Here is a 25204-nt window from a genome sequence, read left to right on the forward strand (position 1 = left end):
CTAATTCTTTAACAATTCGTTATTTATCTTTTTATTACACAGTCTTCTTCTTTTGCCCTTTTCATATTCCTGTAACAGAATCGACGATCGTTGTCTGTCTACAAAAAAATACTACTGACTAAGTTGCAACCCTGTTTGCTGAGTTGTCATCAGGGAGCGTTTTTGGTTGCAGGGGATGCAAGGATAGAATAGAGTTTCCTCCCTCAATTCCATCGGGAGAGCGAAAGGCGACTCTCTTGCATTTTCTTGAAGGGAACGACTTTCACAAAGAAGAAAGAGGCGGGTACTCGATTATTGCGAGTACTTGCGGAAGAAACGTGTCACTGATAACTGATGATATACTCTCCATTTTGTGTAGCTGATGTTAAGAAGAGAATAACTGAATAGGAAGAAAGATATTTAGGAAAAGAAACATTAACCGCTTTGGTTTTATTCTATTTATTTCTCTCTCATTATTATTATTATTTTTATATTTCTCCTTCGCTACCAATCATTAGGAGAAAAGTCATTAGGTACAGCTATGGGAACTCATTCAATATAGGAACAGTAGGCAATAGCAGAAGTAATAGCTTTGAAGGTGTAATGTTTTATTGGCGTAGCAGCTGCCCCCGCAACCCCCGCAGTGCGGGGGGGAGCGAAGTCTTGCGATGAATAACGATTTAAAGAAGTAGAACCTCAACCTTACTTCTATCAGCTTTACAACTAGGACCCCTTCTCTACACTTTGCTGGGGGGGGCCGCAAAAGTGTGCTACGCCACTGGGTGCATTTTTCTTTAAGTTTGTTTAATCATGTAGATATTATCGAGTATTTCTAACAAATATATCGAGAGAATTGCTGTGAATGGTTGAAATAAACAAGCATTATGCACATTAATTCTGTAGAGTTTATCGTAATAGCTACTACTAGTTTTAAATTGGCAAATTGGCTGCACAGTCAACAACCGAATTGCAAATTAATAGCATATATCTCAACATCATCTCACGATAAACAAATCATCTTTTAAATCAAAATTAAAAAGTCGTAAAGATTTATTCATAAATTGAAAACCATTAGTACGGAATGGCTGAGTAAACAAACGATAACACGCAGTCGCCGTGGACAGAGAAGGGAAAGCGCATGTAGTGACATCTATTAGGGTAACGCACGAAATGAAGAACTAAGAGGTTTGCTGTTTATTATGAGGACACTATTGTTCGTTATTCGAAATGTAACAGACACATGCTGAGGTCATATGCAATATTTTTTAGAGATATATAAATAGATTAGATATAGGTAGATACACTATGTGATCAAAAGTATCCGGACCCCCCAAAACATACGTTTTTCATATTAGGTGCATTGTTCTGCCACCTACTGCCAGGTACTCATTATCAGCGACCTCAGTAGTCATTAGACATCGTGAGAAAGCAGAATGGGGCGCTCCGCGGAACTAACGGACTTCGAACGTGGTCAGGTGATTGGGTGTCACTTGTGTCAGAAGTCTGTACGCGAGATTTCCACACTCCTAAACATCCCTAGGTCCACTGTGTTTGATGTGATAGTGAAATAGAATCGTGAAGGGACACGTACAGCACAAGAACGTACAGGCCGACCTCGTCTGTTGAGTGACAGAGACCGACGACAGTTGAAGAGGGTCGTAAAGTGTAATAGGCAGACCATCAGATCATCACACAGGAATTCCAAAGTGCATCAGGATCCACTCCAAGTACTATGACAATTAGGCGTGAGGTGAGAAAACTTGAATTTCATGGTCGAGCGACTGCTCATAAGCCACACATCACGCAGGTAAATGCCAAACGACGCCTCGCTTGGTATAAGGAGCGTAAATATTGGACGATTGAACAGCGGAAAAACGTTGTGTGGAGTGACAAATCATGATACACAATGTGGCAATCCGATGGCAGAGTATGGGTATGGCGAATGCCCGGTGAACGTCATCTGTCAGCGTGTGTAGTGCCAACAGTAAAATTCGGAGGTGGTAGTGTTATGGTGTGGCCGTGTTTTTCTTGGAGGGAGCTTGCACCCCTTGTTGTTTTGAGTGGCACTCTCACAGCGCAGGCCTACATTGATGTTTTAAGCACCTTCTGCTTTGCTTCCCACTGTTGAAGAGCAATTCGTGGATGGCGATTGCATCTTTCAACACGATCGAGCACGTGTTCATACTGTACGGCCTGTGGCGGGTGGTTACACGACCATAATATCCCTGTAATGGACTGGCCTGCACAGAGTCCTGTCTTGAATCCTATAGAACACATTTGGAATGTTTTGGAACGCCGACTTCGTGCCAGGCCTCACCGACCTACATCGATACCTCTCCTCAGTTTCGCACTCCGTGAAGAATGGGCTGCCATTCCCAATAAACCTTCCAGCACCTGATTGAAAATACGCCTGCGAGAGTGGAAACTGTCATCAAGGCTAAGGGTGGGCTAACACCATATTGAATTCCGATGGAGGGCACCACGAACTTGTAAGACATTTTCAGCCAGGTGTCCTTATACTTTTGATCACATAGTGTAGATAGAAAGGAACTGAACTAGTGAATGGAACCCATGACTCCTTATTAGTAATTACTTGGCCTTTCTAAAACAATAACGTACTGTTAAAAAAAAAAAAAAAAAAAAAAACTTCCAGCCCGCAGATAACTGAAGCATTCCCCAGGATAACGCTATTGCCCATTTCAGTAAGACGGAGAACAATGACGGAAACTGAAGTAAGCTCTCATATACAGCAATGATTCTTCAATGTTTCCAAATGTACTATGGCAACATTTTTTGCAATAGAGAAACGATTCTTTCAGTATTTGTCAGACGTGTTGTGTACAATTTGATTCCACTGGTAAATCAAAACATCCAAAATGTTCCATATATCATTATTCTGGGGGAATGCTTCCATTATACGCAATGTTTATCAACATCCCAAGTAAAACAGCAGTCTGCTCTTATGTTTCTGGCTGAGCTAATGTACACTCCAATATCAATTTATGATTTTAAGATGCTCGGCGCTAATCTGTGTTAGTGTTACGCTCTTTCAACCCCTGTCTATAGGCAATACTTCTTGTAGATCTCGGAGGTAAATTATAGTAACTAACACCCACTTCCGTTATCAACTATGAGCAGTCATCCGCCTGGTAGGATATAAGAAAATAAACCAAATTTATGATTTGCAACGAATAAGGAACTCATGCTACGATAGTTCACGTTCATATGCAATTGCTTACCAAGGGTAAACATGCATTACATAGCCCCCGCATGTACGCAAATTACGCAGAAATAAAGTGCAAATATTAGGACTATCGCTACAGTAATGGGAACAAGAGTATCAAAGGCAAAATTTATACATTGTTTTCATACCAAAGATGATTCTATCTTCAAGGTTCCACAACTCACAACATATTCGGGCAGATTCCAAGTTTTCTTATTAATATATTTAGATCCCATAGTTAAATTTCTTGCTCTCGAGACCGGAGTTCTATTAATGATACCCTAGTTTCTTACGGTGTTAGGAAACTATTTTATTTTTGTTCAAAGCGGGAACCGAATTTATGACTTGTCAGATCAAAGAGAAAAGTGCTTACTATTCTGCTGCTCCAAGGACAAACATTATATCTTTTTGCTATTTTCAAAATATTATGTTAAAAACTGTGAAGATAACAATAGTCCAAATTCAAATTGAAGGATAAATTAATTAAAATGATCTGAACGTAAATTGTCACTTTATCATAAAATCAAATTTACAAGTACACTCATGTCCAAAATTGTTGTCGCATGTCTATAAATATATTGTTGTAGAAATATAATTTGATAACGAATTTGTCCGGTATTTCTTATAATGTTAGTATGTGTATAATCGGAAAAGACATGTATGTGGAAAATTTCATGTCAAAAGAGCAGTAAATAAGAACAACAAAACGAAAATAAAAGTTTCTTATCCATTTAGCAACATTTTGTTTTACTCATTCTAATGTTCGCATTTATAATTCTTTTCCTATGAAATTTACCACAAATATACTTTTCCCGATTATACACATAGTATCAATATTAAAAGTACACTGCAAAATCATTATCAAAATATATTCTTACAAGAAGACAGTTATAGATATGCAACAATCATTTTGGACATGAGTGTACATTGCTTGCATTTTACTGTCTCTTCAACTTTTGTGTAAACTTTTGAAAATATGATTATTCATTGCTAGTACAAATGAGTATTGCGCAAATACAGAAGCTATATTCATATTACGGTACTTCCTGAAGAATAAAACAAAATATTACATTTTATTTAAAGTAATATTGTCTCTTATTATTATGATTTAATTCAAATTATATTTCTTTTTCGTCCTTGGGCTCTCTTGTTAGTAAGTGGGCACTATGTAGCCTCCTTTTGAATCCATAAAAGCAACTTTCACTGTGGAGGTCTTGCCCTGTTCTTTCTTTCTTTATTGTCTTTATTTTCTTTTTTCTTTCTTTTTTTGTTATTGTTGAATTCCTGTCATTGAGCATTTCTGTTGACTTGACACGAGCTTGACAGCAGCTCATCAATAGAAAAAAGAAGAAAATAAATGTTTATCTCCGAATTACACTGTTCTTACGCAATTTACGTTAGATGGAAGGAGATAGTGTTTGTTTGAGTTCAGCATTTGGCGCTGAAAATAGCTACACTATGGGAGAGACTAAACAAAAACATTTCGCAAATGTCAGATGTAAAGGAATCGAAATCATGACCTACAACAAGAATTTTAAACAAGAATATTCTTTTTGAAAATGTGTTTATCAAATTTCATATATGCCGACGACAACACAAGCTCCTCATTGAAATGATCTGTGAGCAGGTAAGATGGTTAAAAAAATATTACTATAGTACATCTCTTTTTCACACATATGTATTGTTCACAGAAGAATCCGAAGTGAAGATTTCAGACATAACCATTAACAACACACCACATATTTTCCTGTCTGCATCTGCTCAGTGTTCTACATTTGGTTTTTAATTTGGACTCCCTATGTCATATATCACGTAAACATGTTCGATAAAATGTAATTTTTTTTTCATTAAAGTTCCAACTTAATCAATTCCATGGAGGTTGTTAATTTCCATATAATGTTGCTGATGGAAAAAGAATGCAGAAGCTATTATAATTGGACTATTTTTTATACTACAACAATATAATAACGCGAATATACCAATACAATATTTTTAGTATAAAAACAGTTTCGTAAAAAATACACTGGTGCTATAATCGCAACTTAGTCTTTTATACTTGTTAAAAGAAGGAAAAGTTTATTTTATACTACACAGGACTGTATCATTCTCCTACGATGGTTTTGTGAATCATCAATGTCAGATATATATTGGAAATATAGCTAATAGTGATACATAATGTTATGGTTCGATTTGGTTGACTCCTAAAATTTGCTACTAATGCATTTTCACTACGCTTCCGCTATCTACCTATTGAAATCAATCCTAACATATCACCAGAATACTGAATAGGGAATAATAAGAAAAGAAAAGAAAGAAGGAAAAAAGTAGGAAAAAGCTGCAATAAAGACAGGAACTTAAATCTTAAGAAGAGTTTTAAATTGTTAAATTTCCCATTATGTAATCTGGGCAATGTATATAAATATTTTCGAAATATATGAATATTTTATGCTGAGTATTTTAAATTTCTTCCATTAAAATCTCAGAAGCTTGAAATCATATTTTGTTTGAAGTTGTAGACTAATGTGTTCAGGTCAATACTTTGTATTTTTTTCATGTTGATCTAATTAACAAAATATTCTTGGCGTTTCTGTACATTACTGTGATTATAATGCTATCCGTTTATACGTTGTTAGAAGTCTCCATTTGTTTTATTAGTTTGGTGCATTAGAAATATCACTTTCAAAAGACATTGGTAAAACTCTGGAAGCTCAAAGAAACCAATTTCTGGTGCTTCCTTTTGGAATGATACGATTGATAGATATGTGAATAACATCCTCGGTTAGTCATTCGATTACGAAATGTGCTGTTGTGTTTCAATGGTCCATCAGAGTGAGACATAGATATGTTAGGTCTAGGATGACAGTCTTCAAATATCATTATAATGTGATTGGATGTGAGCGTCCTCGACATTGTTCAATGTCAGAAGCGAATCTACCGTTCTTAAATAGCATCTTATGTTATGTAGTAGGCTTCAACTGGAATCATTCATCAGAAATAACATTGGTGACAGACACTGTCTTGAATGTTACCTGTCGTCCCCATGTGTCAATTGAAAGTACAAGTTTACTTGAATTTTAACAAGAATTTTAGGAATAATCCAAAAAATGGATCAAAAGGTTAGGACCTTGGCCAATAATTAGTTTTTTTTATTAGGGTTTAGAAAATTCTTGAACAGCCCTTAAATCAAGTTTTTGTGTTTTCTACGGAACAAGCACATCAGACTGAATTAAGTGATAATTTGGGTTTGGCTACACTATACATAGTTTTCCAGATAAGGCCTACAAGAAAATTTCTTATTGAAATATATTGGAAGTGGATCAGGGCCCACAAAATTTTTGAAAGGCTCTAAATCGAGTTTTCTTATTTTCTAAGGAATAAGCATATCATACTGAGTTAAGTGATAGTTTGGGTTCGGTTAGTATATATGTATTCTCCAGATATAAGTCGTAAAGAAAATTTTTGATTGAAATATATTGAAGCTTTTGATCCATAAAATGTCATTTTTTAAATTTTAAAATGTAAGATAACAAAGAATATACCGCATTAGAAATGGAAAACTGGAATGCAATTACATTTAGCGTTCGGTAACTTTATATATACTGTTTTTCTTCATTCCCTAATTATAATGTATACAATATTAACATTTAGTCGGTTAATTGATTGGAATTTAACATACCTTTTTCAGCACTGAGAGAATATGAATACTTACTGCTTAACTCAGGCTTGGATCAGTACTCGAATTTATACCTGAAAAAAAGTTGCTAATATCAAACCCGGGACTGCGAACGTATGCCACTTAGTTAAAAAGAGGCACTTTAATAATTTATTAGAAAAAGAAAGAAAGAAAATATTTAATACTAAAATGAAAGTAAACGTATCAAGTACATGTGTAGTTAAAGTTGAAATTACCAAGTAAATCAATATTCCTGTGGTTGGTAGTGCTTGTTCTGCCTAGATGAGAAAAGTTGGTATTAGTCCTGACCCAAGAGTTTCAGTTAATTAATCTCTAATGAAAACCTCCAGATTTTATGGGCTTTTAAACAAGTCAATACGACTTAAGAGAGTAAAAATAGTTTGAATATTCTTATAATAATACTGTCACTACTTCATCTTCCTTATTCATGTAACTCTCTTCCTGGTCATAGGTCTATTCTTCTCTTTCTTAAGATACATATCGTACTCTCTTGTATAATGCGTGGTCGATGGATGTTAATGGTTACTTCTCAGATCTATATGACAGAAAAATTCATTATCATGATCGTCATCATTAGTACTCTGCCGTAAGTCGCAAGTAATGCTGCCCAAGATACGAAAATCTGTTGTCTTGCCTCGAAAAAGATACGAAAATCTCGTTTTTAAATTCGCGAGAAGACAAAGAGAAGAGACGAAGATTTTCATGTGTCTCGTAGGCAACATTAGTTCACCCAAATCTTAGATCTCATTGTTTTGCTGTAACATGATTCGTAGTATAAATGCTATAAATTGATAAAGTGTTTATGCACAATAATGAAGATCATTTATCAACATTTAAAGGTACGTAAGTCATTACACAATATATCCTCCAATAATAAACATGGTTTAAATGTCATTGTTGATTTTTTTTTTTTTTTTGTGACGAGGAAGGAATCTGATAACTTCGAGAAGAAATTAAGAAAAACATCATGGCATTAATTTGAACATACATTTACAGAAAGAGACGAGAAAATATTTTTCGGAAATCGAGACAGGACGAGAAAGAATTCTTCGGGAATCAAGACGAGACAAAACTTACACAAACATATTATTATTAAATACTCTGCCTTCCGCCAGGTCCTGAGACTAGGGATGCGCACGAGACGAGTCGAGACAGAATTTTCCTGACAAAATTAGATTCGAGTCACAGCTCTTCCAATAGAGAAATATACATTTTTCGAGTCGAGACATCACTTTTACAGCACATTTTCGAGACGAGACAGCCTCAAATTTTGTCTCGTGCGCATCCCTACCTGAGACTAATGAGTTTTCTTTTTCTTTCTTATTTTTAGATTTGAGCTTGGAAATGTTTCTTCCACGTTTTTCGATCTTCAACTTCCTCTTTTAACTCCCAATATTTTCTTCTATTCTTCAAATCATTGATTAGTTATGTTCTTCTTTTTCCTCTTCCTCGCTTTCCTTCCAACTTTCCTTCTATGGCGGTATGAAGAAGATAATTTCTTTGCAAGATATGTCCAATCTAATTGGTCTTCCTACGAAGGATGCTGGCTAGAAATATTCTCTTTTTCTCCTATCCGTTTTAAAACATCTTCGTTTGCTACTCTCTCTGTCCATTTTATTTTCTCCATTTTCCTCTAATACCACAAATCTTTATTTCCTGTATCATCTCGACTTGTGGGCAATGCTAAGTATCATCATCAATATTCTGCCTACAGCCGTTTTAATACTGTACAGTCCACAAAATGTAGTCTTTTCCGATCCCTAGTTTTCCTTCCATGATATTAAAGTACAACTTTTCTCTCATACAAAGTCCTAACCAGTTTGTTTCTCTATTTTCCTATTAATTATTTTCCTCTATCGCTATCCATTCCTAGTCCTCACCGCTGATTTTGTGGATAGTATGGTGAGTGAGAAAGCGAGTTCGATTCTCGGTAAGAGAGCCATAAAATTTAAACGCATTGTGGTATTTCGCATTCCAACTTTAACTGTAGGTTTAAGTTTCAAGTATCATAGGTGCATATAGCCTAATACTTATTAATTTTTTTCCATTCTAATTTTCCTGTTCTGTTTCGTTTCAAAAGTTTCTGCCCGTTTTCCTTCCCTAAAATTTGTAATGTCGACAATTCAGATCTATATAGAACACTCCTTTTCTACTTTCGTAGTTACATAGTTCCTTCTTGTTAAAATGAAGATTGCTTTCGTGTTTTTAGTATTTAACTTTAGTATTTTACTGTTACTTTAGAAAGTAATGTTGTAACTCGTAAAGTATTTTATTCTACTTTGATCGTTGAATTACATTAGTCGATTACTTTAAGACTTGCTATTTACGCTGCACGTGACAGGATCTTTAATACAATTATTATACCAGAAAAGAATACTAGATGCAAGTTAGATAGTGCCTCAAGTTTAGCCAGTTACATTGAGGTCTAGAATATTAACTGCGAACAGAAATAAACTATAAAGATCCATTTATTTTGGAAGGTGTTGAGTGTAAGTGTGACTCATAAGGGTTGAAAGGGGAGCTTGAAAATTTTTTACAATGTTCACCAGTTTTCTCTAATTATTAGAAATACACCTTTGAAGTTTTGTATGAATAATCTGTTTGTCCCTAGGCTATGTATAATACGGAATTTTGCGAAATGGAAACTTTAAGGGAGGAGGACAGTTTTCGGATCTCCATAACTCAGGTAGAATCTCATAATTTTGTAGAAGTAATTTCCTTGTACCTTACGCTGGAGACAGGTCAGGGTTTTGCAAGATATTATCCATAAGGAAGGAAAAAGGATGGTTGAAAATTTTTTAGACGTTCTCCAAATCTACTAAACTACTGAGTTAGGAGCAGAATCCTGAATTTTGTATAAATATTCCCCATGTACAATATGCTAGCCAGACAATAAGATGGAGTTTTACAAAATGTCACTTCTTAGAGAAAAGGAGGTTCAGAGTTTACTTAACAGTCGAACTTGCATTAACAATACCGAAACTGTACGCACTCACATTTGTAAGATTTATATATATATATATATATATATATATATATATATATATATATATATATATATATATATATATATATATTACAAATGTTTTCCATGAAATTCTTTCTTCCCATACTTGTCGTTTCTAAAACATAACCAATGAATATTTCATATTAATTCCTTTCTGTAAATCTATGTATATCTCTAATTCCACAAATACATAAAACTTCAATTGATTGTGTATAGCATATTTATTAGTACTGACATGCTATTGGGCAATGTCAGTGAAACCTTGAGCAATGTCTTCTTCAGAATCACATATCGTTATAGATTACTTATAGATTAATCACGTTTAGAATCCATGAAATAATAGATGTCGGAAGAGATGGAGCAACGCATAAGCAAAATAAAAGAATACCTAGTTCTTTTTCTCTAATTCGTATGATTGCGTAATGATTGATAAGAATGAATCTACTGGTTTGACATGTGAAAAAGAGATTTAGCTAGGTCTTGGTGTTGCAAGAAGTAATATTGCCCACGAGACGAGACAAGACAGAATTTTCATGACGAGGTAGTGCTTTCCTGATAGAAACTAATATACTTTTCTATACGAGAAAGGATTTTCAATGCACCTTTCGAGAGAAGACAACCTAAAATCTAGTATCATGGGCAACAATATCAGAAAGTAACTTAGGAGAAACGTTACCACGAGACAATATTAACAATATTAAGTATAAGTTGGAGCTATCATTTCTTATACCTTCGACCTATAATATTTTTTCTGACTGTAGGCTACCTGTGTCAAATATTTTCCGTTCATCTTATGCTTTATTGAACAAAAATAATAACTCAGCTAATGTATGCATATAAACTATAAATCCAAATCAATATATTCGTAGTATATAAACGAATGTAACGATGCTTGATGGCTAACTCCTTCCAGACAGCTATACCGATTTTGATTATTTTTGGTTCATGGATAGATGACCTTGACCTAACTTAAGTTTTAAACACGTTTTCGGCAAGGGGAGAGAAGTTTTGATGGAGGTGACATGTTAAAATCCAAATACAAAATCCAAATCCAAATCCAAATAAAAAACAAAAGATAGTAGTGCCCCAATCCCTTGTTTTCGAAGTCGCTAAAGAGAATAATGGCACTCGCGTTTAAGTCGAAATTCATTCCCCATCGGAATGATGGTGAGGGGTGGATTAGTTTCTAGTTCATAGTTTTCGGTGTAGCTAAGATCAATAATAACACTTCTGATGCCGTTTAAGTCAAAATGCACTTCCCACGCGAATCCTAAAAAAGAAAGAGGTTTAAATACTCTCCAGAAACTATTCTCCCCGTGCAAAGAACGGGCACTTCAGCTAGTGTTTATATATTATTCTACAAGCCTCCACTGATATGTAGTCTATTTTACATACATATATTATTTCCTTATTGTCCTAAAAGCGCTGCAGTTGAATCTGAGCAATTGTGGGTCCGTAGACTAACACAAGACAACTTTGCACTGAATGTGCCCTTCCCCACAGCATTTTTTCGCCTCCAAGAAAATACAAGTACAAAAAAACGCATCACGTGTTCCTGCGTAAATATCTTAGGATTTTTTTTTTTTACTTGTAATTTGTCGCTCGGTTACCATGTAAATACAGAACGGACAGAAAAGTTCAGAAAAATAATGAAAAATACAGAGGACAATAATAGAAGATAAAGAAGACAATAAGGCAAATTATAATCAACTTAATAAAGCAAGAATATTTAGATATGAATATCAATAAACTTGACTAGGTTGACTTCGCACAGGGTAGGATCTAACTCCTAACTCTTGTTTCTGTGGAGATGAACTTCCGAATTTTAAGCCATTGAGTTAGTTTCACTAGAGTGGGAAATTGAAATTTGAGCATGCAATTAAGGATTTCAGAAAATGAGTTTATATGAAAGTCAAGTGGTATATTGATAAGAGTTTTAGGATGTGTTCGACATCAAACATTCAAATGCAAGTGTATAAAAACTGAAAATGTAGAACTCACATAACTGCTCGAGAATAGCAAGTGTCACGGAAATGAAATTTATTGATTTTTTTTTCTATATGCATAACTGAATATCCCGTAGAAGAGATGTATGAAATAAAACATCACTTCTTATTTTTGGCTACTGGGCAGGTTAAGAAGGGAGATGATTTTATTTTTTTATTTTTTGTGCGTGAAAAAATTCTCCGTATCGATTTCTTCGGAGTGGTGCCGCTGCACGTGGTGCGATCTAGTGGGTCTGAGAGGAAGCTCGGCGCGCTCATGGCACTCAGGGCCGACCCAGACATTGAGGTCTGACTGACTCGGTGTCTGCGATGCAATGACGGGAGCGGTAAGGTAAGTAAATCTTGTGGGAGAATGCTCTCCTCCCCTCACTCTTTACTTTGACATGTTTACTTTACATGTAATGTGATTGTAGTATTTCCAAGTGAAACAGTGACCAAGGAAGTGAACGATACGTGAAGCGTATTCAATTTTCCGCCGTGCATTTTTTTACTATCGTGTTGTTTTTGGTGTTAGAAAAAGAAGGCATCATGGCGGGAGGCAAAAAAGGCGGCTGTAGTCGATCTGTTGGACTCAGAGGGCGCTAGACTGTCCGAGTGCAGACGGCTCAAGTAGTGTGTTTATTTAGAGATGCGTATTGAGTTGATTTCTGCGCGCGTAGGTGTGTGCGTACGCAAATTTATGCGACTAGAAAACAACAGAAAGTCGAGTCTGGTGTTTTTTTAATGTGTAGTTAGCCCCCACCCCTTTCTTCTGTTTTGCCTGTTATCTACGAAAGCGAAAGGAAAGCATGTCTGTGCTGATTGTGTGTAGCGAAGGAAGGGCTTCTTTTGAATGATTCGCGTCACCGCCCATATATTGTGTTCTTGTTTTTTTTTTTTTTTTAGTAATATGATATATTAAATACTTGTTATAACATATTACTTGTTGTGACATATTATGAATAGGTGAAGTAAATTGCGTGCGTCTCCACTGAAGCTTGATTGGGATTGTACCTGCAGGCTATCTCATGATTACATTAACTAACGCGCTTTTAAAGTAGATATGTCAGTGTTTGCTAATAGAAATCTAAATGTGTCTTTTAATTTAAATTATATATATATATATATATATATATATATATATATATATATATATATATATATATATATATATATATATATATATATATATATATGAGTGTCTCAAATATATTCAACACACGTGAGATTATGTGACAATAATATAAACAAATATATGCTTTTTAAATTTATATGACATCCACCAGAAATTAGTAAAATGAACTATATCAAATTTGTTTAGCTTATGAAAGCGTTCAGTAGTCTTTTCTGAAATGTTTTTATGGAACTTTTTTTTGTCGTCGCTGGAAGCCCTTTCAATTTTCCTATTTTTGGAGGAGCCTTGATCAATAACTGGGTGGGAAAAGTGTTGAGGTAGATGTAGTAGTATATGGATTCTTTACTTTTCAGTTCGTCAAAAATTCGTTTAACTAATTTTGGATACATTTTACTAAGATATATTTATGATGTATTATATATATATATTTAGAGAGAGAGAGAGAGAAGAAAAGAAAGATATCTGTGTATATAGATGATATTATTTTATACTTAAACTTGCACATACAAAATATGAGTTGCTTCAGCAATTATTTATTTAGAAAAAGCAAATAATAAGGGATTATAGTTGTATTTAAACTCATAAGAACAGTACTAAGGTTGGGCTACTGAAAGATGTAAATATTTATGTAGTGTATTACGAGCAGATGATATCATTTTAGTATTTATTTACTTGCTCATGTTTATTTCGCTATCATTCAAAAACACTTTCCAGGAATGTTTATTTATTCTTTTCTTAATACAATTTTTACACAATGTTCTTGTGTTTCCTCTTTGTGCAGTTCGGTTGATGGGTATTATTAATAATCAAAATTATCAGCACCTCATATATTAGTACCTTTGTGATAATTAACGTATGACATTTTATATGTGCAGTGGAAGCTATTGATCTATGCGTGATATAAGCAATGTTTCTTTATGGCATACTTTCGCGCGTATTGTCTCCCTCCCCCGAGTTGGCCAATCGCCCCCTCGAACTAAGAATAATTAGATTGCTATTGTCAATGGGCAATGCAGCCCCTCACATATTGATTTCGCTTCTGGGACAGGATTTTCTGGGAAGAAATTCTGGATGTAAACGATCCATTAAATTGTAATGTTTAACGTGTCACAATGAATTGGACAAACTCTACGCACTCCTGTTAAGTGAAATTGACTTGTCAACTTTTGGAACGTAACAAGAACCCCGACAATTGCTGTATCAGCTTTTTTTTTTTAATTTAATAATACTATTTATATCAGTAGGCTATTTTTAAATATTATTATTATTTTAGTTTTTATATTTGTCTTAATTTGTCACACCTGGATCCGAACAATTTCATTATTATTGTTGAATACAAGATGTCAAATATAGTAAAGCTAATTACTTTATGCCAAAATTAGATTTTGGCCGTTAGTTGTATGCATTCATCACATGGTCGTGAACAAACGTGCACTCAGGGTTGATTTCATAGGATTTCCTTAGGGGGAAGGGAGTGAAAATTGTACGTGAAAATACGTAATGGTAACCATGTTGAGCATGATCGGAGACACGCCCCAGGGTGCTCCCCGGGCCACCCCCTGAAATATCATAGAAAGTGCATACATCCGCTTTACATGGTCTCTTGCCACCAACTTCAAAACGAATTGATCAATTTGAAATTTCATAAACTGCAGGCTTAAGTTTTCTCAAATTTTCCATATAAAAGCATGAATACTGTATGGTGGTATACACTTTTTGTGATGATTATGTGTCTAATACTGTAGCGCAGTCATTACCTACGGGGTGGCTAACAATAAAACATAGTTTTTATTTTAAAAATGTAATTTAGTAAGTAAAGTGTACAATATTATTTCTTGCACTTGAACTCCCTTCCTCTCACCGCCGCATCTACGCCACTGATCTAATATGAAAGTGAATTAAACATATGAAATGTTTTAACTCTTTTAATACGAAAATACATTCGAGTGAGTGCTTAAGCGTTTCACTTACCCAACGGGGCCAGGCGCATAGAAGGGAGGGGCTAAGGGGTGGATATTAAGTATTAATTTCATCTTGGAATACAGTATAGCATTGTGTCAACAACACGATTTACCGTTATATAACGGAGATTCTTTATGTATGTTCATATATTACACATTCTTAATGCATGTTACGTTTTTAAGACATTTTGAATGTTAATAATTGTTGTATCTTGTGTACATTCAAAAGAGAAAAGTGAGAACTTATCACCAAGAGAAAAGTGCCTCAATTAACACGAATAGCAGAAGTCTGAAATTTACGAAAATTAGTGGATTTTTATAATAGCACAAAATGACGATTTCAGCTCTACTCCAGAGACTTTCAATACATAGGGGGAGAGGATTAATACTGCCAAATACTTGTAACTTACGTTGAGCACGATGAAGTATATGCTCTCTGGGGAAAATTACCCCCCGCGCCATCCCACGAAGTCATTACTAATAATACGTATGAAGTCAACTATGATCTTCTTATTCGACACAGTTTGAGATTCCTGAAAATAGATGGTGGTATACAGGGTTCGTCCGAAAAGTAACGAGCCTGATTTTTCTCTCACAATTTATTAAACGTACACATATAAAATCTTAATATTTCTCAAAGTATATACCTTCCGCATCAATACATTTTGCCAGCGTGATGTCCATGCTGTATATGTCTTTTGAAAGTCCTCGGTCAGGATGTCCTTTAGAAGAACCGTCGTGGTTGCTTGGATGTTCTCCACAATGCTCAGATGATGTCCTTTAAGCACCCGTTTCAATCGAGAGAACAAAAATCCGCTGGAAATAGGTCTGGACTGTAGAGTGAGAGGGGAACCGTTGCTACGCCGACCCAGGTCAGGTAGGACGTCACAACAAAAGCAAAGGCCCTTGACCATGACCCTTGGAGTTCCTTTCAGACCTGGTGACCCTGGCTCTCAGTCTCTGAAGCACTCCCTTGTAATATTGAGCAGTGACAGTCTGGCCAGCGGGGACAAACTCGTGATGCACGATTTCTTTTTCATAAAAAAAAAACAATGGCCATGCACTTGACTTTGGATTTTCTCATTTTAGCTTCCTTCTGGCGCAGTGACGATGGCATGTGCCATTCGGAGCTTTGCCTCATGGATTCCGGATCATATTCAAAAATCCATAACTTATCACCAGTGATTACGTTGTCCAGGAATTTGGGATCATCCATTCAAAGTTCTTTCAGTTCCTGACACGTTTCCATGCGATTCACTTTTTGCGCGTCGACCAAGACTTTCGGCACAAGGTTCGCGCAAATTTTCCGCATGCCCAATTCTTCCGATACGATCTCGTGGACAACGGCAGGTTTAACTGTTCCACCATCATACGAACACTAATGAGACGATCTGTGTTGAGCAATTCGCGCACACATGTAACATTTTCCTCCGTTCGCGATGTAAAGGGGCGTTCGCAACGGGCCTCGTCTTTGACATTTTTCCGACCTTCTCAGAACGCTTTGTGCCACTTCTTTGCCTGTGAATAGGACATGCAGTTATCTCCAAAGGATTCCTTCAGAATGTCGAAAGATTCCTTTGGCGTCTTGTTCAGCTTCACACAAAATGTCAACGCGTAACGTTACTCTAACGTTTTCTCCATCGTAAGTATGACAAGGTCACTGCACAAACCCTGTATATGACAATATGACCCATGATTACTACCCACCGCAATACATGACCCAGATGAACCCATCTACCATGATCTTTACACTGTCTAAGGATAAGACTGATCTGTACTTACAGTAACACATACCCATTAATATATTAGTTATAATATACAAAGTGTTTCAAAATGAATATCGGGGTTTTAAGGCTTTGTAGTATTTACTACATTTAACGTACAATTATAAATGATACATAAATGAAAGAGCAACTCAAATAGTTGTTGCTACAAGTGTTCAATGTGAACACTAATCGTCATACGGCACACATCCAGCCAATAGGCGAGAAAGGCCCATAAACTTTCCGTCAGGCTATGACACAAAACACACTCAATTTAGAGGAGTCCCGTTACGACTGTACAATTGCGTGGGGATTTGCTGACCTCCAGATGCGAACATTATAAGTGTTCACATCGCCACTTAATGTCGATTCATCAGTGAAGACGACACGATCCAGAAAATCTTCATCGTCATGCAGCAACATTTCATTTGCAAAGGTGGCACGTAAACCGTAGTATTTAGGCCCAGAGCTTATAGCAACTGCAAATGATAAGCAGATAGTTGTAAGCGTCTCCTTAAAATTATCCATATAGACGGTTGCACTGTAACTATAGATTCAGCCTTTGCAAAATGTAAGAGACAGAAAGCTCTGTGCTCACTAGTCGCTACGGCAGACGCATTGCTATGCTTTCTGACGACAGACAGAGGAAACAGTGCATGCGCATGCGTGCATACACAATTGTTTGAGTTGTTCTTTCATTGATGTATTTGTAGTTGTAAGTTAATTGTAATAAATACTACAAAGCCTTTAAACCCCGATATTCATTTTGAAATGCCCTGTATTATACGAAATGTATGAAGGGTCTCCGTGCGTATTGGATTGTGTGATTGAAATGTCCAATTGACGTGTATCATTTTCAAACCTCCATTTCCATGAAAACTGCAATACCTGGTTATTCAAAGTTACTCTTCGGCTTTAGATACACACTTTGCCACTATCAGTCTACGATTGGATTCCATGACGAAAGAAGTGTGAGGTTCACGACGCAAAGAAATTCTGAACCATACGTTGCATCAATCGGTTATCAGAAAATTTTCCTCTGCAAAGAAGTGACCGACATGTCAGAAGAGGTAGTAGTTGGTTGATTACAATTTAGCATCTGTTTCAGCAGCGAGGTTTTGTGAGACATGGACGTACAGCGAAACCTGGCTGAACTGCATGAGCTCCTACCAGAAATCAAACTCAGGTCTTCTGTGCCAAAGAGGGGTACGCTAACCATATAACAACGAGAGAGCTATGGGAAGAGATAGTAGTGGGTGGGAGAAATGTGACGACAATACAGTGGATAAGGAAGGGATTGATACTGCAACTCATGTCCTTTGAGGGACATGTGTCTCATGACATGAGAACATCTTGTCTGTTGAATACTACTGGATGTTTGTGGTCAAATTTACGGTGAATTTCATGAATTCAAGCACTATAACGATCCACATTAATATTTCGCTTTGACGCAGACACAATGGGCCACTTCCATCATAGATCACCAATTCATCATATTAACAACAATTCCTTCTTCTGGTTTTGGAAACCGTCCTACACATTGATCACGATCAAACCAGTGTTCTAACCGTTTACAGTTGTCGTAAGAGATCCATTTTTCATCAAAACTGACAATCCGATGCAAGAAAGTTTCCGGTTATTCTGTTCACTCAGAGAACTTCACACATTATGACGGCGATTCTTGTTTGTTGATTTCAACTTAATTCACGTGGAATTCATGAGTCCAACTTTATGCCGCCAGCTGAGGATAATAGTATGGTGTATGCCTAACTTGTCTGCAATTGCAAGAGTTAAAAAGTAAGAGGACTTGCATCCGCAACGCTTCTATCTGGATGTATACAAACTGTCAGCGAATAATTTCACACACCGAAACGAGTCATCCGCAACGTCCTCGGTTTAAAAAATAATAGTGAAGAAAGTCATGGTTTTAAACTGCAAACTCCCTGATATTTGACAAACTGTGTGAATTGGTCTGACATGCCTAATCGTTCACCTGACAGCACATCATATGTATTCATGTGAACTGTTATCTATTTGGTATGTAGTGCTAGTTTACGCTCTTTCGTTTATAAAGTGCGTTCGTATTTACATGTAACCAATACTCAATATAGTGCATTCTGAAAGTCTTTCCGTAGTGGATTATGGCACAACAGCTGCCTACAATGTGACATGAACTATCCGTATTGATTAGTATATGTCTCTGTTGAGTTCAAGGTTAATATCTAGCCTCATTCATTGCACGAACACTTTTACGAGAGTCTACTTCCACAGTGTTCATGACATCATCAGAACATTTTGTTAGGGCGGCTGCGGAGCCCAGTTTTCAATATTGTGTCACAGGCACGAAATTTCTCAAATAAAACGGCATATGGTGCGTTCAGTGGCACTCCTGGCACAAATGGACTGTTGATGCTTTTCATGACATTACGTGCAGAATGTCCCAGTTTAAACTCAAAAGAAAATCATCATATGTTTTTTTCTTTCAAGTCGTGTTTTCACATGGCCCGATCAACAATATATTGGTTCCTGGCTGACTGGGTATCGAAACATGTTTTCTCCACATGTAAATTACAGAGCTTGTGATATCATACATGTTACCTCAGTTCATTCATTGGTTGGGTCACAGAGAATGGTCTTCCACCAGACATAAGCTGGACATTTCAATCCCAGCAACCCAGAGGCCCATACCTGGAGGTTGCCGGTAGAGGCAGTAACAAACTTTATAATCACATTTTTATTTGTAGAGCCTGTCCTTTTTTAAAAAAGTGAAAAGATATAGCTATATTGGATGGTGGGAATGGATTAGTAGTAGGTCGTAGTGCGTCACTTAAAGTTGGTCCATGCCTCACTGATCGTTCATTAACATAAAATATGGTATATACATAGTCTGGTACAAATGATCCTACTTCCATGCAGAAACTGAACGCCACTGGTTAAGTGGCATGTTTCCACAACGCTGAAGTAGAAGAAAGGGAGATTATGGGATGGGCACCATATGGACACACCTCAACTCCATAGATTTTCCTATATGAGAAATGTTGAAACCGAAAATATATCATATTGAATCAGGGATCAGGAATGGGGTCATATTCATAGATAATCTATACGATTGCTGTTGTATATCTCCATATGCTGATAAGCATTCGAAGAAACATGACGGAGCCTACGGGAAACTGTTGAGTATGGCAGTGAACATATTAAACTTTTTTTCATATTCCAGTGATGTATGTGTATCAATCCTCATTTGAAACGTTATAGCTGCTCTTCACATTAAGTAGCTATATTAATTTGAGTTTACAACTTTTTTAATGAACTTTCCCAAATCATGAAGAGAGAGAGACTGTGACACGTTCTTTATGGTAACTACCTCCTGGTTGATTGGTTAACTTCTTGCCTTGCCTAGTAGGTCCAGATCCTAGAAGCTCATGAGGTTCGAATTCCACGTGCAACTGAAGGTCCACGTTTCATATAGTGTCGCTACTGCAAAGAGAGTTAAAAAGTAAGAGGACTTGCATCCGCAACGCTTCTATCTGACTAACCGGCATAACCGTGGGACGTAAAACTCACTCTATCTGGATGTATACAAACTGTCAGCGAATAATTTCACACACCGAAACGAGTCATCCGCAACGTCCTCGGTTTAAAAAATAATAGTGAAGAAAGTCATGGTTTTAAACTGCAAACTCCCTGATATTTGACAAACTGTGTGAATTGATCTGACATGCCTAATCATTCACCTGACAGCACATCATATGTATTCATGTGAACTGTTATCTATTTGGTATGTAGTGCTAGTTTACGCTCTTTCGTTTATAAAGTGCGTTCGTATTTACATGTAACCAATACTCAATATAGTGCATTCTGAAAGTCTTTCCGTAGTGGATTATGGCACAACAGCTGCCTACAATGTGACACGAACTATCCGTATTGATTAGTATATGTCTCTGTTGAGTTCAAGGTTAATATCTAGCCTCATTCATGTCTGTGTCGGACATAGTACTACGGATGTCAGTTGATTGTACTTTTGTGTCCCTGGATTCCTGGCTCAGGGGTCATGGCCAACGGTGCATAGGACCAACTCTTCTAAAGTTTGGCAGGGTACCTTGGCCTGCATCCCTAAATTTCAGGAGCTGTATCGGTACCTAGGACCATCCTCCTCAAATTTATTACCTTATGTGGTTATATAGATGTGTACAGGAGTCTATTCTCTTTCATAAGACAAGGGTACGTTCCCCTTGATCCTCCCCTTTTAAACTTGGGAGGGGTACAGTACATAGAACCACCCTTTAAATTTGGTAACTGTCAAAGAACAATGATTGCTAAATGTTCTCTAGGACCATAAAATATGTCATTGTAAATTTGGATGGTTCATCTCATTCCCTTTCATAGGTATAAAATTGCAAAAAAAAAAAAAAAAAAAAAAAAGGAGATTTTTGACCTAATTTATCCCCTTTGATAAGTATTTATCGCGTTATATGGTTATATGGGTGAGTATACATGTCAATTTTCTATTATAAGACATGAGTATATTAACACGCCCCTCTAAAATTTTAGGAAGGCACATTAAACTACCCCTTAAATTTAGGAATTGTCAAGAAATAAAATTTGGTGAATGTTCTGTAGGACCCAAATATATGTTACTGTAAACTAAAGGTCCATATCATCCAGTTTCATGGGTATAAAATTGCCAAAAATTCAATCTTTTAGCTATTGTATCTTCTTTGATAAGCCCTTATTAGCTATAGGAATGCGTATAAGAGTCCATTCTCTTTTATAAGACGCGGTACATTGATGTGCTTCTCTAAATTTTTGGGAAGGGTACATTGGCTCACTCTTAAATTGTCAAAAAAAAAATGTATATGTTCCCTGCAACCAAAATATATATACCACTGTAAATTTGACTGGTTTTGTTTATCTTCTGTGGCTAAAAAATTGCCAAAAATTCAAAATCTGGTGCCTTTTGACTTATTTTATCCTCTACGATAAGGTCTTAATATCTTATATGGTTATAGGGGTGAGTATAGGAGTCCATTCTCTTTTATAAGGCATGAGTACATTGATGTACTTCTCTAATTTTTGGGAGGAGTACATAAGACCACCCCTTAAATTTGGAAATTGTCAAAAAAAAAGTAAATGTTCTCTATGACGCAAATATATAACTTTGTAAATTTGAGTAATTTTACTTTTACACCAATCTATGGGTAAGCAATTGCAAGAAATTCAAAATTTGGAATTTATCTTCCTAGATGAAACTATACTACAAGATATGGTTATATGGTTGAGTACAGGGTCATTTTTTTCATAGGACTTAAGTACATTGATGCACTCCTTTTAAATTTTGGGAGGGGTACATTGGCATACCTCTTAAATTTGGGAATTGTGTTAAAACAAAATTCGGTACATGTTTTCTAGGACTGTAATGCATATTTTTGTACAAAGTAAATTTGATGCTGCGTGTTACCTTTAATGGGTAAAAAAGTAAAAAAATCAAAATTTGGAGGCTTTCAACTTCTTATATCCTCTTTCATAAAGTATATTGTATTGTATATTTACGTGTGGTAAATAGAATAAAATAAAAATCGGTGTATACAGTAGAATGGTAGAAACTGTATGGACGTTTAAAATTCCGGTAAGGTACCAATTATAATCACCTGGATACTGTCATGGATGACTGCCGCAGAAATTCGGATGGTGTATAATGGTTTAACATGCCGAATGCAATTCTCTAACACAATTCATATTTGTGATTTGGTACGGTAGACATCCTTTGCCGACTCCCAGAGAAATGTGGCATTGTGTCAGGACTTTTTCTTGATCATGCAAACCACGCCAATTTAACTTGTCGACAGGCCTGTAAAATGATCATGTGTCACCAACTATTGAATTTCACGAACATCGAGATCAGAGCACTCATCAAATTTTTGTTCCACCAAGAAATGTCACCGAATCAAATTCAGGAGGAAATCAGTGAAACTCTCCTCCGTCATATGCAGTGGTGAAGAAGTGGGTGGCACAGTTTAAATGGTGGTGATTTTTCAGCAGATGATGTTCCACCTTCAGGCCTAAAGCAGTGACTGTCCCCGAAATCGTTTATGAAATTCATGACATTATTCTTGAAATTCGCAAAATCTGAATTAAACCTGTGGTAGAGATTATGGGCATTTCTTGGGCATGCATGCCAATTCGCAATGACTTGGCATCCACAAGCTCTCAGAAAAATGGTTCCTAAAAATTTGTCAGCAGATCAAAAGCATGAAAGAATGAAACACCAAGGGAAGTTATCTCCTATTTTGACCGGAATGTCGAGCAATTTCTGTCATGCATAATAACCACGGACGGAACATGGTTGTATCACTACGATCCTGAAACAAAACAACAGTCAATGAAATGACTGCATTCAGGTCCCCTCGTTCCAAGAAGTTCAAGACACAGATGTCGACTGGGAAAGTTTTTGCAACGTTCTTCTAGGATAAGTATGGTCATACTCATAAATTACCTGCCCTTAGATTACCTGCCCAATCGGACACTTAATGCAGAGTATTACTCCACATTACTCAAAAAGTGAAAGACAAACAATGCCGCGAAATATTAAAAAAAAAAATGTTTCTTCAAGACAATGTCACTATCTATTGAGCACTTCAAACACAACTGCCATTGCATGATCTAGGGTTCCAGTGTCTAGAACATCCTCATTCCCCGGATCTAGCTCCGTCAGACAATTACTTAATCCGGGGATTAATGCTACGAAACAGTGGTGCAAGGAACAGTCTTCACATTTTTTTAAACTGGTCTGCAAAAATGTCAGTACCGTGCAAGGAAGTATATTAAACTTCAGAGGGAATTTTATGAACGGAGAAAGTGATGATGATGAAATGGTAAAGGAAGAAAGTGGAAGGAAACACGAGAATCTCGAGAAAACCTTCACACGGTGTTTGTCTACCATAACACCCTCTTGAAACGAACTGACTATGTTGTTACTTTCAGCAAAATACTATTTTATAGTGTTGTCAACGTGGATCACTTATTTAATAATACAAACTGATTATTGATAGACTAAAATTATAGCCAAAAAACTAACTGATTTTCTGTTGGAGATTGTAAAAATAAAGCGAGTTAACGACGAGAACAATGTAATTTTTCGATATTAGTAATTGTTTCGTCATCGTTACCTTTTGCGAATCGCGTCGCGTATAAAGTCCAGTTTCAGCTGAATATTTCTTTGGAGCTCTTAGACTGTGACGTAATATCGTACTAATTCATTAAAGATAGACATAATCACAGTATAAAGAATCGATTATTTAAATAAAATTAACCTTAGTTTGAAATCACTTAGCTCGCAGATTAAACGCAGAAAACTCGACGAAGAATCTCGTGAGATAATGTACGTAGAAAACGAAAAGAGCACTAATCCTCCTTTATATTGTTTTTTATTAATGACACATCTTTTGGTTTGCTTTTAATTGTTGCCGCCATGTTGCATTGCAAAGCAGATGTAGTTGGTGTTGGCGGATGAGAAGGAGAAAGGGTTAGGGGAATGTTACTCAAGCGGAGAAAACTGACATCTTTCCACCGCGTCCCGCAACTAATTGCTTTCGGAAGTTTGTGCTGAATGTAACTTAGCTAGGACGATGGAGTACGAAATGAGTGAAAAGTCAAGGATTTAGAGAAGGAATGAAAGAGCTTAGAAAAACAGAACATGAATCTTGTAGAAAAATAAAAAGTAATTTCTTTGACAATATTTCACACTTACTAATTGTGATAATGCTTGTGCACTTACTAATTGTAATTTATGTTTAGAGCTTACAGCCATGCGTGTTTTTTGTCCTTTATTTATAAAATGTTTTAAAATCCGTAAGCGTGAAGTATGAACGTTAATGTGTGATACTACTTTACATTATTACGTAATTTTTATAATATTAACAAGTAGCAGTTCATAGTGTACACTTTGTGAAGAATTTGGTTTGTCACATTGTACACGACATGATAATTGAAGCTTGAATTTTTGCATTTCCGTTCACCCTCCATTCTTCGCTCATAGATTTGTTTAGCAGACAGTCAGTTTCATTTTAGCGTTATATCTCACAAGCAGTTTAATATTTTGAATCCTCAATATTATATTAACCCACTAATCTCAACAATACTACGGATACTCTAGCAGGCAAGGATGATGTCCATATTTACTACCATAGAAAACAAAGAATTGGTTTTTGATCGTTCATATCTTGGAAATAAATGGACGGATCATCTCCACTACAGAGGACATCGGAGTTTGGTGGTTAGAGCGTTGAACTCATCCGCGTGGACCGGATTCGATTCCTGGCTGGTGCTTACAAATTTTCGGCATTCAGCCAGCGTCGTGAGGCAAACTGGGGAGTCGCGTGAAAAGATGTGACGGCCACTAGGTCTAGAAGGCTCCTGATGCACTTGTTAGGGACAGGAGGTCGCAGCGCGCTGACC

General features: G+C 36.3%; 1 protein-coding gene across 3 annotated transcripts in view; it reads left to right on the forward strand.

Annotated features, from left to right (window-relative positions):
- The window catches only part of LOC145671208 (zinc finger protein rotund-like), a 679398-nt gene that overhangs the window by 309654 nt on the left and 344540 nt on the right, over positions 1-25204 (forward strand). The window contains exon 1 of one of the 3 annotated variants that reach the window (XM_081740073.1): positions 12114-12240. The exons of the other annotated variants lie outside the window; for them this stretch is intronic. The gene's annotated coding sequence lies outside the window, so the exon portion shown is untranslated. Of the gene's footprint in view, positions 1-12113; positions 12241-25204 lie in introns of those variants that run through there. 3 annotated transcript variants of the gene reach the window in all.

Source organism: Thermobia domestica, chromosome 15, assembly GCF_964235325.1.
Source record: "Thermobia domestica chromosome 15, izTheDome1.hap1.1, whole genome shotgun sequence".
Classification (NCBI taxonomy): Eukaryota; Metazoa; Arthropoda; class Insecta; order Zygentoma; family Lepismatidae; genus Thermobia; species Thermobia domestica.